At 46.6% G+C, this 13,587-nt stretch overlaps 1 protein-coding gene across 1 annotated transcript in view; it reads left to right on the forward strand.

The window, feature by feature from the left end:
* RETREG1 (reticulophagy regulator 1) overlaps window positions 1-13,587 on the forward strand; it is a 426,697-nt gene that overhangs the window by 354,608 nt on the left and 58,502 nt on the right. The window lies entirely within an intron of this gene.

Below are 13,587 nucleotides of genomic sequence, written 5' to 3' on the forward strand. Positions count from 1 at the left end.
CCTTTCCCAGCATTACGTCCTGGTGCTCTGGACTCACTTCATAACATCTCCCTTGTTCTGAGCACCAGGAACCTAACATTATCACCAGCCATACCACAAAAAAGAAATAAAACTTTTTTCTTTTTTGGCCCAGTCCAGTGTCTAGTCTAGAATCCAGTCCTGTCTAGAATTCAGTGTGCAGAATACAGTCCAGTGTTTAGAATCCAGTCCGGTGTTTAGAATCCAGTCCGGTGTTTAAAAAAAAAAAAATCAGTCTTGTTTTGTCTAGTTTAAAAATTCAGTCTTGCCTTGTTTAGTCTTGCCTTGTTTAGTCTTGCCTTGTCTTGTCTTGTCTAGTTTTAAATCCTCCTATGTCTACTATGCAAGCCCTGCAGGCATCTCTCTCAGCCCTGAACTCTGCTTTCAGTGCTTTGAGACCAGAGCGACTAGAAGTTTTGCAGCAATCCTTAAAGCAACTGCAAAACCTTCTGACTAAAATCTTGCTCATCTTGCCAGAAGTCGTTGAGAGTACATCTATCTCTAAAGAGACTCTTGTTCACAGTATGGTGACAAGAGAATCCTCTGGTTTAATTGAAGAGAAAAGGTTTAAAAGTTTTCTGCGGCCCAGGCTCTCAGAAGAGGAGCGTCTGCGTCGCAGAAACTTAAACTTATGCCTATATTGTGGGGGTTTAGGCCACTATCTGCAGACCTGTGAGTTGCGCAAGCCAAAGTGTGGTGACGAGTCTTGCCCTCTGGCCAAGTTGAGTCAGGATACAAGACCTACTCCTGTCTCTACTGTGGCAGAGGTACTTGTCACACAACCCACACTAAAAAGCTCTCTGTCCTATAATTGGGGTCCTTGGGCAAGGGAGCCCCATTATAGATTTAGGAATCAAAAGAGAATGTTTCTCTCCTCTCTTGAGGTTCCTGTTGAAGCAGAGTTGCAAGCCCCTGGAGTGGTGCCCGTTGCCCAGGTTCCTGGAGTGGTGCCCGTTGCCCAGGTTCCTGGAGTAGTGCCGTTGCCCAGGTTCCTGGAGTGGTGCCCGTTGCCCAGGTTCCTGGAGTGGTGCCCGTTGCCCAGGTTCCTGGAGAGGTGCCCGATGCTCAGGATCTTGGTGCGGTACCCGATGCCAAGAGTGCTGGAGCGGTACCCGATGCCCAGAGTGCTGGAGCGGTACCCGATGCCCAGAGTGCTGGAGCGGTACCCGATGCCCAGAGTGCTGGAGCGGTACCCGATGCCCAGAGTGCTGGAGCGGTACCCGATGCTCTAGCTTATAGAGGGACATCAAATATTATAGCTCAGGTTTCCATACCAGAAGGGGTCTCAGAAGCTGTTACCCCAGGTAGGGACTTGAAGAGCGCAACCCCAGAAAGGGTATCTGAAACCATAGTTCTAGAAGGGAACTCGAGAAGCAAAACCCCAGAAGGGATCTTTGAAGTAATATCCCCACGTGGGGTCTCGAGAGACGCAGCCTCTAAGAAGGGTCTAGAGGTCTCTTCCCCAGGAAAGAACTTAAGAGGTGTAGCATTAGTGGAGGTGCTGAAGGTTATAGCTTCAGCAAAAGTTCCGGAAGTCATAGTCCCGGGAGAAGTTTCGATAATTATCGACTCAGAGAGGGAGGCCAATGGCTCAGTCCCAGTGAAGGAAGTCGATGGCTCAGTCCCAGTTAGGGAGGTCGATGGCTCGGTCCCAGTGGGGGAGGCCGACGGCTCGGTCCCAGTAAAAGAATCCAAGGTGCTGACCCCAGCGGGGTTCCCGGAGGCCACTGCCCCAGCGGGGTTCCTGAAGGTCACTGCCCCGGGTGGGGTTCAGAAAGTCACTGCCCCGGGTGGGGTTCAGAAAGTCACTGCCCCGGGTGGGGTTCAGAAAGTCACTGCCCCGGGTGGGGTTCAGAGAGTCTCAGCCTCGAGTAAGGTCAATAGTGACCAGGTCCTAGCAAAGCACTCCAGTCAGTCAGATGGGAAGGAAACAGATCCTGACTCTGATATCTCAACATCCATAATCTTTGATGGGGACTTAGCCCAATTTCTGGCGCTTTACAAACACTATTACATTATTATGTTGTCTAGACCATTTCTGGGCATCACTTTAGAGAACCTTGTGCTTTATCTGATTTATTCTTTTAGAGGAGAGCCTTTTGAGTGGGCGACCAGCCTAATGAAAGCTGAAGATCCCATTCTTCAGGATCCCCCATGATTCAGTGATGCAATTATTAAAAGATATGGTTCCAAAGAAATTGGTTCAGGTTCCTCTAAGTCACCCGTCTTGTCTGCTGAGAGTCCACCAAATACTGTAAACTCGGCACAAGAGTCCCAGCCCGTTGTTTTGACTGCAGGATGTGCTTTTCTGACTTCTTCTTCTTCTAATAATAATAGTACTTTGCCAGAAAGTTCAGCTCCCAAGGGTAAGAAACCTGTCTCTGATTTGAACGCAGCCTTGCTGGGTGGTACCATCAGTTCAGACAATGTTTGGGGAATTACCTTGGTCTGACCTAAAGAGCTTTGTAAAAAGAAGAAGAAGAAAAAGAAATAATTTTTGACTCTTGCCTTGATATAAAAAAAAAAAAAAAAGATTTTTTTCCCTTATCTTGTGTCCAGTGGCCACCGTCAGGGGGAGGGCACTGTTACAAGCTGTGGTTGCAGCTTGTTTCTGTTTTCGTGTCTGTTAGACCAGTGTGTCAGGTTTTTTTTTTGTATCCCTTGTTTTGGATAGTCTGTATTTTGGGGTCCTTTGACCCCTCCTCAAGGGGGGGGGGGGTACTGTTATGAGCCACGGCTGTGGCTCATTCCTGTTTTGCATGTCAGTTAGGTATTTTATGTTATTCTTCTGTTCATGTTCCCCGTGGGTGTCATGGGGTGCTCGGAACTCACCCTTAAGGAGGGGATACTGTTATGAACCACAGGTAGTGGTTCATTCCTATTTTATGTTTATAAGTTGTTTCGCAGGCCAGGATTTCCTGTTGCTCTGTTTAAGAGTACTCTTGGTTGCTGCCGCTGGTGAGTCTGTGTAATTACAGCTTGTTCCCATGTGTTCAGCCTCACCTGGCTGCTAATTGCATCTTGTCAGTTTGGAGTCATGCAACAGGGCAGCTGCATGAGATTATTAATTAGGCCTCTCTGTTATATGCTGGCTCAGTGCTATTCACAGACGCTGGTGATATTTCTTGGTTTCCAGTCTGCTTGAGTTCTGAGCTTGTTCCTGCCAATTCCTGAGCTCCTGTGTAGCAGTGTCTGTCGAACTGCTTCCTGTGTCGAATCCTGTGTCAGTCCCTGTGTCGATTCCTGTGACTGATCCCGTGTCCTGCCGTGAAGTGTTCCTGTACAGAAGTCCAGTGGCTTTGCCTATGCCTGGTCGAGTTTCTGGCTTCTTGGTGTCCACCGGTCTGTCGTTTGGGATTCTGCCTGTCCTCCAGTTCTGAGAGTCTGTGTCGGCAGCATTGGGGGTTCCTGTCCGTTTGCCAGTATTCGTACCGGTTCCGTGAGTAGCGGCTCTGCTGCGTCCGTCGGCCTAGGCCGCTGTATTCTGTTATTATTTCTGTCACTGGTGTTTTGCAGAGGGTTCTGCTTATGCGGTCACCGCTGGTACACAAAAGTATTGTGTCGGCGTGTGGTCAGCATTTCCTTTGTTGTTCTTTTCCTTTGGCGGCAAGCCGCACATACTTTGGTTTTAGGTTTGTTAGTAGCCCCTGGCCTTGTTGTTTAGTTAGAGGGCCCCTTGTTATCACCCTGTCTCGGTTCACTCTTTGTCTCTCATTAAGACCTGAGGGGGCATCGAAGTTGGGCAGACGTAATCCGCCCTTCAAACACGGCTGCCATAGGCTCAAGCAACCATAGTCTCGCAAGAGTGTACTGACAGCACGGGCGAGACAACGGAGATAGGGCGCCAGGGGCTATTCCCTTTCCATTCCCCCTTTCCCAGCATTACGTCCTGGTGCTCTGGACTCACTTCATAACATCTCCCTTGTTCTGAGCACCAGGAACCTAACAGGTATGAGTTGGAATGCAAACTACTAGCAAGACCTTATCACCCAGTACAAGGGTCCTGCTTCACTAATGGTCTAGTGATGAAATGGCTGTGATTCACTGCAGACATATTCCAAACCAGCGGAAAGCCTTCCCAGAACTGTGGAGGCTGTTATAGCAGCAAAGGGGAGACAAACTCCATGTTAATGTACATACTTATAGAATGAGATGTTCAACAAGCATATATGGGCCCACATACTTATGGCCATGTTATGTAAATGTGCTATGGATTCTGGTAATGTCATATGACGCACTGGGGTGCTGAGGTGCTTAAGCACATATCGTACACTAGCACTAGGAAGTTTTTAATTGAGAACCATTAAAAGACATGATCTAAGAGGTGCAAATGGTCCCATTGGTACCTCAATCTCTCTAACTAAAGTTATCACTAAGTGACCTACAGGATGGAATTCAATTCCAGGTGATATCTGCAAAGTACTATCACAACACAACTATCACAACACTGCTGAGATGTTCTGAATGCTGTTACCTTACGACCACCAACATGAAAATTTTCTCTCACACCTCAGAGAAATGTATAAAAATTATCCATGTTGGGTTACCATAATTTAAGTGGATGCAAATTGCAGAGAATGAAGCTGCTCTGCTATTATGGTGTCACCCCCTCGGATTGTGTCACCAAGCAGCCGGGAGACCAGGGAGAGGCTAGGGGGACTGCCAGAGCGCTGGGAAAGCTCCCCAGCGTGATGAGAACGGGGCAGTCATGCCCCGAAAGCACCACAGCAGGACACACCCCTTTCTCCCCTGAGCCCCACGAAGACAGGAGCGTCAGCCAGGCGTCCTCCGCAGAATGTAAGTCGCCAGCACTGCGGTAGGCCACAGAGGCAGCAGGAAATGCCCTGCAGTACAGAGGGGCCACAGGTGGAGGAGACTGTAGCGAGGGTACATACCACTGCAGACAGCACCAAAACAACACTCCTCTTTTTTTGAGCACATGCGCACTACTAAGGTGCGCAAACAGTCTCAGCTACCACACCAGTTGTCACCACTGATTGAAAGTATTCTTTTCCTCAGAGGAGAACCACCTGGGGATTAGAACTCCGACCCACTCATACCTCCTAACTTTGTGTCAATGTAAATATGCGCATGCTGAAGGCGCACTTTAAAATTAATGGGCATAGCCTAGTGACTGGGCGGCATGGCCTAATGGAATGCCACGATCACAAGCTATGCCCCTGTTTTCATCACTGTGTTGTCATGGCCATATCTGAGCCATGTCCCCAGTCCCTCACTTCCAGTAAATAGATGCTGTGCACATGCACACAGCACCTATTCACCACTGCTTTGAAAACCAGGACTGTCCTACTTAAATAGGAGGAATTTATGAAAAATGTGCAAAATAAAGTTATAGAGGTCTATTCAATGCCTATCGGATCCGACAGTATTCAATTTGCGGGCATTTCCGACAGGTTTTGCCAGTTTTCGACAATGCTGATCCGACTTTGAAGTTGAATCAGCATTGTCAAAAACGGGCCAAAAGCCTGTCGGAAATGGCCACAAATTCGACAAAATACGTGGATCCATGGCTAATCCGCCGATCCACTTGATTTCCGACAAGTCGGAAACACGGAAAACTCCGTTGAATAGGTTGAATCCTGATTCGACCTACAAAAGTCGGAAACTGCTGTCTTTCCGACTTGATGGCAATTCCGACAGGCATTGAATAGATCCCATAATCATGTAGAGAATATTTTTCTTATGAGTAACAGACTGTATTCTTGCCTCATCTTGTATTGCGTTGCATTCTATATGTAAATTCTCACAGATACAGTGATTTTTACAAATCTTATTACATAAGATAATATACATACATTACTAATTTCAGTTTAGAGATACATTAAGTACAGTATATGTACAAAACATGTTAATGCATAAAATAGACTGTGCAGTTTCACAGTCTATTTTTTTACTAAAATGAATTTCTGTAAATGGCTAGTGAATAAACTCTGGAACTGATTCAGAGGTATATGCTAATTGCTCCGCTGCTGTGTTTTGTCAAACGCTCCCAGTCACCGTCCTGCCCTATCAATCAGGCTACGGTGTCCAGGGTATTGCAAACAAAGTTACAGACCGAGATCTGCACATGCGCAGTGTGGCATCGACGCATGCACAGGTCTCAAACAGTTGGAGATGTGTATTAACATTAACGTACATCTCTGAATAGGCCTTCTGTCAGTATTGCTGAGATCTACCACATTTGTAAGTATGAAATAAAAATGTATAAAATAATGAATTTAAAAAATGTTGGGCATAGTCTAGCACATGGGTAAGCAACCTGTGGCTTTCCAGCTGCTGTGGAACTACACATCCCAGCATGCCCTGTCACAGTTTTAGAACATCCTAACAGCAAACCTGTGGTAGGGCATGCTGGGATGTGTAGTTCCACAGCAGCTGGATAGTCACAGGTTTCCTACCCCTAGTCTAGCAGTTGCAGTGCTTTATTTAATTAATGTAAAGCGTGTAAAAACACACAAGCTGTACTATCAACAAATTAAAAAAAAATTCAGTTATTCAAATGAATTACAATTCAGCAGAATCAGAGGATTTTTAATTAAGTTTCTGTTAAAAAAAATACATTAATCATCTAATGATTAATCCATGTTTATGAGCTGTAAAATAAGTTTAGTAGTCTTTTACATTATTTAGTTTCAAGTAAATAATGTTGAACTTTCCAGGAAGGCAGTGAGAGCTGATTGTATGCAGAATACTACATACAGACTCTCAAGACAGAGAGCTCTCCTGCATGTACTATTAGAGAGTATGGGGTAAAATTATTCAGCCTGGTGAAGTGATAAACTGGAAGGTGATAAAGCACCAGCCAATTAGCTCCTAACTTCCAAGTTACAGGCTAGGTTTGAAAAATGACAAATAGGAGCTGATTGGCTGGTGCTTTATCACCTTCCACTTTATCACTTCACCAGGCTTAATAAATCTGCCCCTATATCTTTTTTTTTTTTTTTTAAGTTTTTTATTGATAGGTAAACCTCAAAGTCATTCAAATGAGAAACAACATGTATTACATAAACACATTAACAGAGAAAAAAAAATACATAAAGTCGTAATAGTAATAGTATCTACAACGGTAATAGTGCTCCACTTAGACCCCGAATGATATCAAAACTACACACTGTTAACAATAACAATGGGCTAGTTGAGTATTTAAGAATAGTGCGATCAGAAGGGGGATGTGGAATCAAGAGTCTCCAGAATATACCATTTAGTATCCTTAAAACAGTTTCGTAGAGCCTCCTTTATGGTCGGGGGAAGAGTTAGGACATAGGGTAGCCAAATATGAAAGAATTGTGCAGTCAGTTTTTCCTTCTGTAAAGTGGTGTTAGTCCAGTCAAGGTGGAGAAGATGAGAGATTCTAGGGTGCAGTAGTGAGATGGGTATGGGATCGGCAGAGATCCACTGGGAAAGGATTGTCTTCTTAGTGGCAGCTGCTAGTTTAATTAATAAAATGCGCTGTCCTTTAGACAGTCTGACAGGGGAGGGTTTCGGATATATGCCCCAAAATTCCCATGTTTTAGTGATATCAAACTGTATCTGTAGGTCTGTTGTGATATATGACTGGAGTGCTTGCCAGAGATCCTGCACCTTAGGGCAGGACCATAAAAAATGGACCAGATCTGCATCTGGGGCAGCACATTTGAAGCAATGGGATGAAGAGGCAGCCTCGATAAGGTGTCGCAACTTTGGGGTGACATACGCTCTATGCAAGATTTTCTGATGCATTTCTGAATATGAAATTGAACCCAGTGTTTTATCCAAGTAGGTGTTAGCCTCTAAAATCAGTTTCAGAGAAAGATCCGGAAACTCCAGTCTCCATTTCATGAGTCCCACCGAGCCAGATTCTATGTTTAGTAAGGTGCGAGAGTGTGAGTGTATGAGCGTGTAGAAAAGCAACTATTCGCGTTCAGGCGTAGGGTTGTATCTAGATTGTGGGTTTTATCCTGTAATGGAATCAAGGACAGAACCCTTTGCACATAGCTACAGGCTTGGAGGAAGGGAAATAATGGGATCTGTAAATGTGGAAAACGTGCCATAACCTGTGAATGTGTAAGCAAGGATAAATTACCAGTGTTTAAAAAATGATGAATGAATTTCAGACCTCCGTCATGCCAAGTATGAAATATGGGAGAAATTGTGTGGGGTTTAAAGTCTGGGTTACCCCAGAGAGGTAAGAATAGCGACGTGTGTCGTGATAGTTTAAGCTGTGAGCGGACCAACCGCCAGGCCGCACAGGTAGAGGATATAAGTAAATTGTTCTTTACACTACGTGGCATGGAATTGGGAGTTGTGTGTAATAGGGATACCAGATTCCAAGAAGGTGCAAAGGATTGTTCTAAATATGTATTAGCATATGTGTTTTGTCCGCCGATCCAGTCCAAGGCAATCCTGTAATTGTCCGTTAAAGCATAAGTATATAGACACGGCAAATTCAAGCCCCAAAGGGACCGAGGTTGACGTAGTTTAAACAATGAGAATCTAGGGCGTTTGACCGCCCAAATAAATTTGGATAGTGCCTTGTCCAATTGAATGAATATATCCCTGGGCGGAATCAGCAGAAGCATCTGAAGAACGTATAAGAAACGCGGGAAACTGATCATTTTGTACAAATGACTCCTGCGTGTGTACAAATGACTCCTGTACGTGAGGTGGAGGTGGGCCCACCTAGCGAAGTCAGTATAGATCCTAGCGATCAATGGGGAAAAGTTAAGGGAATATAGTTCAGCGGGATGATTAGGGAACACAATACCTAGATAGGTAATACAATTATTCGTGGTCCAGTGAAATGGGAAAGTGTCGCCCCAGCCCATTTTGGCCGAGGGAAAAAAGGCCAGAGCCTCCGTTTTAGAATAATTGATTTTGAACCCAGATACTTGTTCAAAGGAGTCTAAAATGTCGAGTAGGTGTGGTATGGCCAACTGGAGGTTGCTGAAGTATAGTAAAATGTCATCCGCGAATGCCAAGAATTTAAGTTCTCGATCCGCCAGTTTTATACCCTGCCATCTCGTTTCCTTTATAAAGTGGCGGAGAAGAGGATCTCAGGCTAGGTTAAAGAGTAGGGGAGATAGTGGGCAGCCCTGTCTGGTGCCACATTGTAGGGAAAAGAGTCTGGAGTTGTGACCATTAATCGTTAGGAAGGCTTGTGGAGTTTGGTAGAGGGTACGAAACACCTGGAGAAAATCAAGGCCGAAGTTCTGAAACCTAAGTATTCTATCAATATGGTCCCAAGAGACCCGGTCAAAGGCCTTGTCTGCAATCGCAGCTCAGGACCATGTTTCCCGTCTCCAGTGAGTCATGAGTTTTAATCATGGCCGCTAGTAAAGAACGGACATTATGTACAGAGTGTCTATTGCGTAGAAATCCTGTCTGAGCAGGATGTAGCAGTTTGGGTAGAACCAGCTGGAGACGGGAAGCAAGCATCTTCGTAAATAAGTTAAAATCATGATTTAATAATGAAATTGGCTGGTAAGACGAGACTAAAGTGTGATCTTTGTTAGGTTTGGGGAGGACTATAACCCGTGCCATGTTAGAGCCAGGTGGGGCTGGATGTCCTGCTAAGATTGAGTTGTATAATGTTAGAAGGTGGTCACTTATATGTGGGAGGAGTAGTTTATAATAGGCCGCCGATAGTCCGTCAGGACCCGGGGACTTCCCATTGGTTAAAGATTTAACGGCCGCTTCCAAATCCGCTGTAGTGATGGGAGTAGTAAGAAAATCTTTGTCCTCTTCCAATAAAGTGGGAAGGCCAGCCTGTGTTAAAAAGTCTGTGCCAAGTGCTGGTTGGTCAGGAGAGGCGGTATATAACGTCTCAAAAAAAGTCAGGAAGGTATCACTGATTGTTTCCTGTGTCAATGCGGGTGGGGTGTGGGTGTCTCGAATAGAGGAAATATATTTAGGGGACGTGTGAGCCTTCACCATATTTGCCAATAATTTCCCAGGGCGGTTACCCCACCGAAAATATTTGTTGCACTGGAAGGAAAGAAACAGTTTGGCTTGTTCAGTGCAGAGGGTATCATGGACTAATTTAGCATCTTTATATAGTACTCTATTAAATTCGGACAGATCAGCTAGTAGTTGGGAATAAGCAGAAGCAACCTGGAGGGAAGCCTTAGCCATCCTCTCCCGAAGCTGCTTCTTCCTAGCAGCAACATATGAGATTATTTGTCCTCTAATAACAGGCTTAGAAGCCTGCCAAAAAAGGTTCATATCATCAATATGTGTTGCATTATCACATGTATAATTAAGATATGATTGGGTCAAATAGAGTTTGAAGTCTTCTGAATGGGTTAGATGTTCTGGGAACCGCCAAATATGAGAATACGAGCGGGGTGTGGCCAAAGCAATCGATAGGGTGATGGGGGCATGGTCTGATAGAAGAATATTAGCTATGGCGGCGTAGTCTACTCTATGGATCAAAGAGACGGATATTAGCCAGTAATCTAATCCAGAGAATATTTTATGTGGGTGTGAAAAGAAAGAGTATTCCCTAGAGTCAGGATAAAGAAACCGCCAGGGGTCCATGAGCTGTAGAGAGTCCAGCATTAGGGACAATGGTGGAGGAGTCGGCCTACTCAAGCCCAATTGTCTGGGTCCACTTGACACGTCTAACATCGGGTCTAAAACAACATTAAGATCTCCCCCTAAAATCAAGGAGCCTTCCACCCAGTCCTGTAAATTAACATAGATGTCTGAGAAAAAGGAAGTGTTTGGCCCCGTGGGTGCGTAAATACATGCCAGAGTGAACCGTTCCCCCTCGATATCCACCTTTAAAAACAAAAATCGACCCTCTGGGTCTATCCATTCCTCCCTAATCACATAGTGTAATGATTTACGAAACAGGAGTAATACTCCCCTTGTTTTGGTAGTGTAGGAGGCGCTTCTAAAGTCTCCAACCCAAGTGTCCCTAAGTCTATTGGGATCAGTAAGGCGCCAGTGTGTTTCTTGTAGAAACACCACATCAGGATGGAATTTCCTGAGGTGGTTCAGTACTTTTTTCCTCTTGATTGGTGTGCTCAAGCCCCCTACGTTCCACGAGACAAACTTGAGAGACCTCTTTGAGCTATCAAAGAGGAACTCAGCATCCTTAGGGTCCGGCATTAGCCAATGCCTAGTCCAATGGAACGCAGAAGGAGAAGCCATAATCTAAAGTCCAATCCCCCGTCCCAGCGAGCAAGGGAGGGACAAAAGGAGTATGTCAGGAAGTTACGTGGAGTCAAAAACATTTTTACATTTTTGAACCCAATATGATAGTAGTAATAACCATCAATATGTAACAGAAATCTTAGTATGAATAGAAAAAGAAAAAGGGGCTGACAGAGAAAATGGAAGAAGAACCTCCCGCCATCCCCGCAACCTCAATGGGTGAGAATAACACTCAGCAGTGGCTGTAAGAGCCAAATGTAAATAATCAATCAACAGAGTACTAGCCATCGGAGAAGAAAGAAGAGAGAAAATAGAATAAGATAAAGAAGAAGAAATGCTTGGTTTTAGAAAAGTCAATCAGCATCGTCCATCCGAGAATCTGACTGTGATGCGGGTAGAGACTTGAAAAAGTTTTGAGCAGAGTCCGGGGTGTCGAAGTAATGTGGTTTGCCGGCATGAAAGATTCTTAATTTTGCAGGGTAAAGAAGAGCGAATCTGATGTTTTTGGAAAATAGATTTTGCAGACAGGGGAGAATTCTCTTCGTTGCGTTGAAACTTGGAAAGAGAAGTCCTGAAAGAGCAGAAGTTTGGATTCTTCATAACGGAGGTCAGAGCATCTGCGATAGGCTTCCATAGTCTTCACCTTATCAAGATAGTTCAGTAGCTTGAAAATTACAGTCCTAGGGCGTGATTGGGAGGATTGTGAAGATTGTCTATCGGTGCCGATGCAGTGCGCTCGTTCTACCAGATAAGAAGTGGGCGAGGGGGGCAGATCAAGAGTTGTGGGGAGCCAGCGGGTAACCAAGTCCAGTAGGTCTTTCTGTCTAACCGATTCTGGGAGGCCAATCAGGCGCAAGTTGTTCCGGCGGTTGCGATTTTTCAAATCCTCGAGTTTATCGCTCATGGCCACCAGTGTTCTGTAGTGTGATTGCTGTTGTGATTGGATCGCATGATGATCATCCTCTAAGGTGGAGATCTGGTCCTAGGCCTCTGCCAAACGTTGTGTGTGTTGGGTCAATTGAGCTGCCGCTGACGTAATGGCTCCATCAATGGCGCCAGCTTTGCGTCTAAAAGAGGTGAGATGATATCAGAGATTTCTCTGGCCTTTTGTATGGAGGACGGGCTAGCTCGGACATCGGCAAGCGACATGTCATCTGCGTCTCTCCTACCAGGGGAGGACGGGTACCCCTGCTGAATAGGGCTATGCTCTTTATCTTTAGCTGCTGGTTTATTTTTATTTTGAGAATTCTTATTCGTGCGGGGCGTTTTAGCCACGTACTTTTCCATAGTGGAGAATGTGATTCAAGAGTAGCCCGGTAAGGGTAAAGGAAAGTCCGTCACTCGGAGAACAAGAAAGGTGTGGGCGTGTAGCAAAAGGTTATCAGTTCCCCAGGAAGGTGGTGGTCAGGCAGCATCGGAGCGAGAGAGGAGGCCAGTGGCAAGGGCACAATAAGAACTGTATTCAGGAAGGCCAAAGTAAATTAAGCTTCATCCAGGCTCAAATGTAGTAGGGAGGGGAGGCAGGGAGGCGAGAGAGCCCACTTGTAATAGCAGCAAGGGCAGAGCTCAGGCAGCGACCAGCGCGATACCTGAGAAGCCTTGGACGTGTAGTGTGTTTTCCTCTCCGATAGGCACCAGCAGGGAGCAGCAGGATGTACACGTTGCCACTAGTGCCGGTCAGCCGATGGTTTAGGCTGGTGGTGCGGTGCAGGGACTGCGGGGGTCCGCCCCTCTTCAATGAGGGCAGGGGGCACGGGTCACACCAGGCTCCCAGACAGGGGACCAGGGGGAGACACGGCGGCTGCAGCGGCAGGGCGGGGCACTTCCGCACGCACCAGGAGGATTGGGGTTGTCAGTCCTTGGTACGGGGTCCGGCGGGCCACCAGGGGACACGGCGGGATGCTATGAGCGGTCCGGGATCCCTCTGGCAGCCTGGTCTCGATCCTCCACGAGGTCCAGGGGGAGACACGGCGGCTACAGCGGCAGGGCGGGGCACTTCCGCACGCACCTAGAGGAGTGGGGTTGCCAGTCAGCGGTATGGGGTCCGTCGGGCCACCGGGGGACACAGCGGGGTGCTATGAGCGGTCCGGGATCCCTCAGGCAGCCTGGTCTTGATCCTCCACGAGGTCCAAGATGGCCGCCGTCATTCACTGCACACTGCGTGTGCGGACTGCGGCGGGTGAAGCAGGGGGGGGGGGCGAGTCGGGACACACGCCACTTTGCTCCCTATTATCTCCGGGACCCGCGGGTGAAATTGCGGGGTTCCCGGTCCAAGTTAGGCTGCTGGAATAGGCTAGGTAGCGCGCCTGGAGGGAGAGCTCTGCAGAGGGGCAGCCGGATCGTTCGGCCCGCCCACCGGACTGCACCTATATCTTATAACACTTTCACATTGCAAAGGCAGGTTGCACCAGG

Source organism: Pseudophryne corroboree, chromosome 5, assembly GCF_028390025.1.
Source record: "Pseudophryne corroboree isolate aPseCor3 chromosome 5, aPseCor3.hap2, whole genome shotgun sequence".
Lineage (NCBI taxonomy): Eukaryota > Metazoa > Chordata > Amphibia > Anura > Myobatrachidae > Pseudophryne > Pseudophryne corroboree.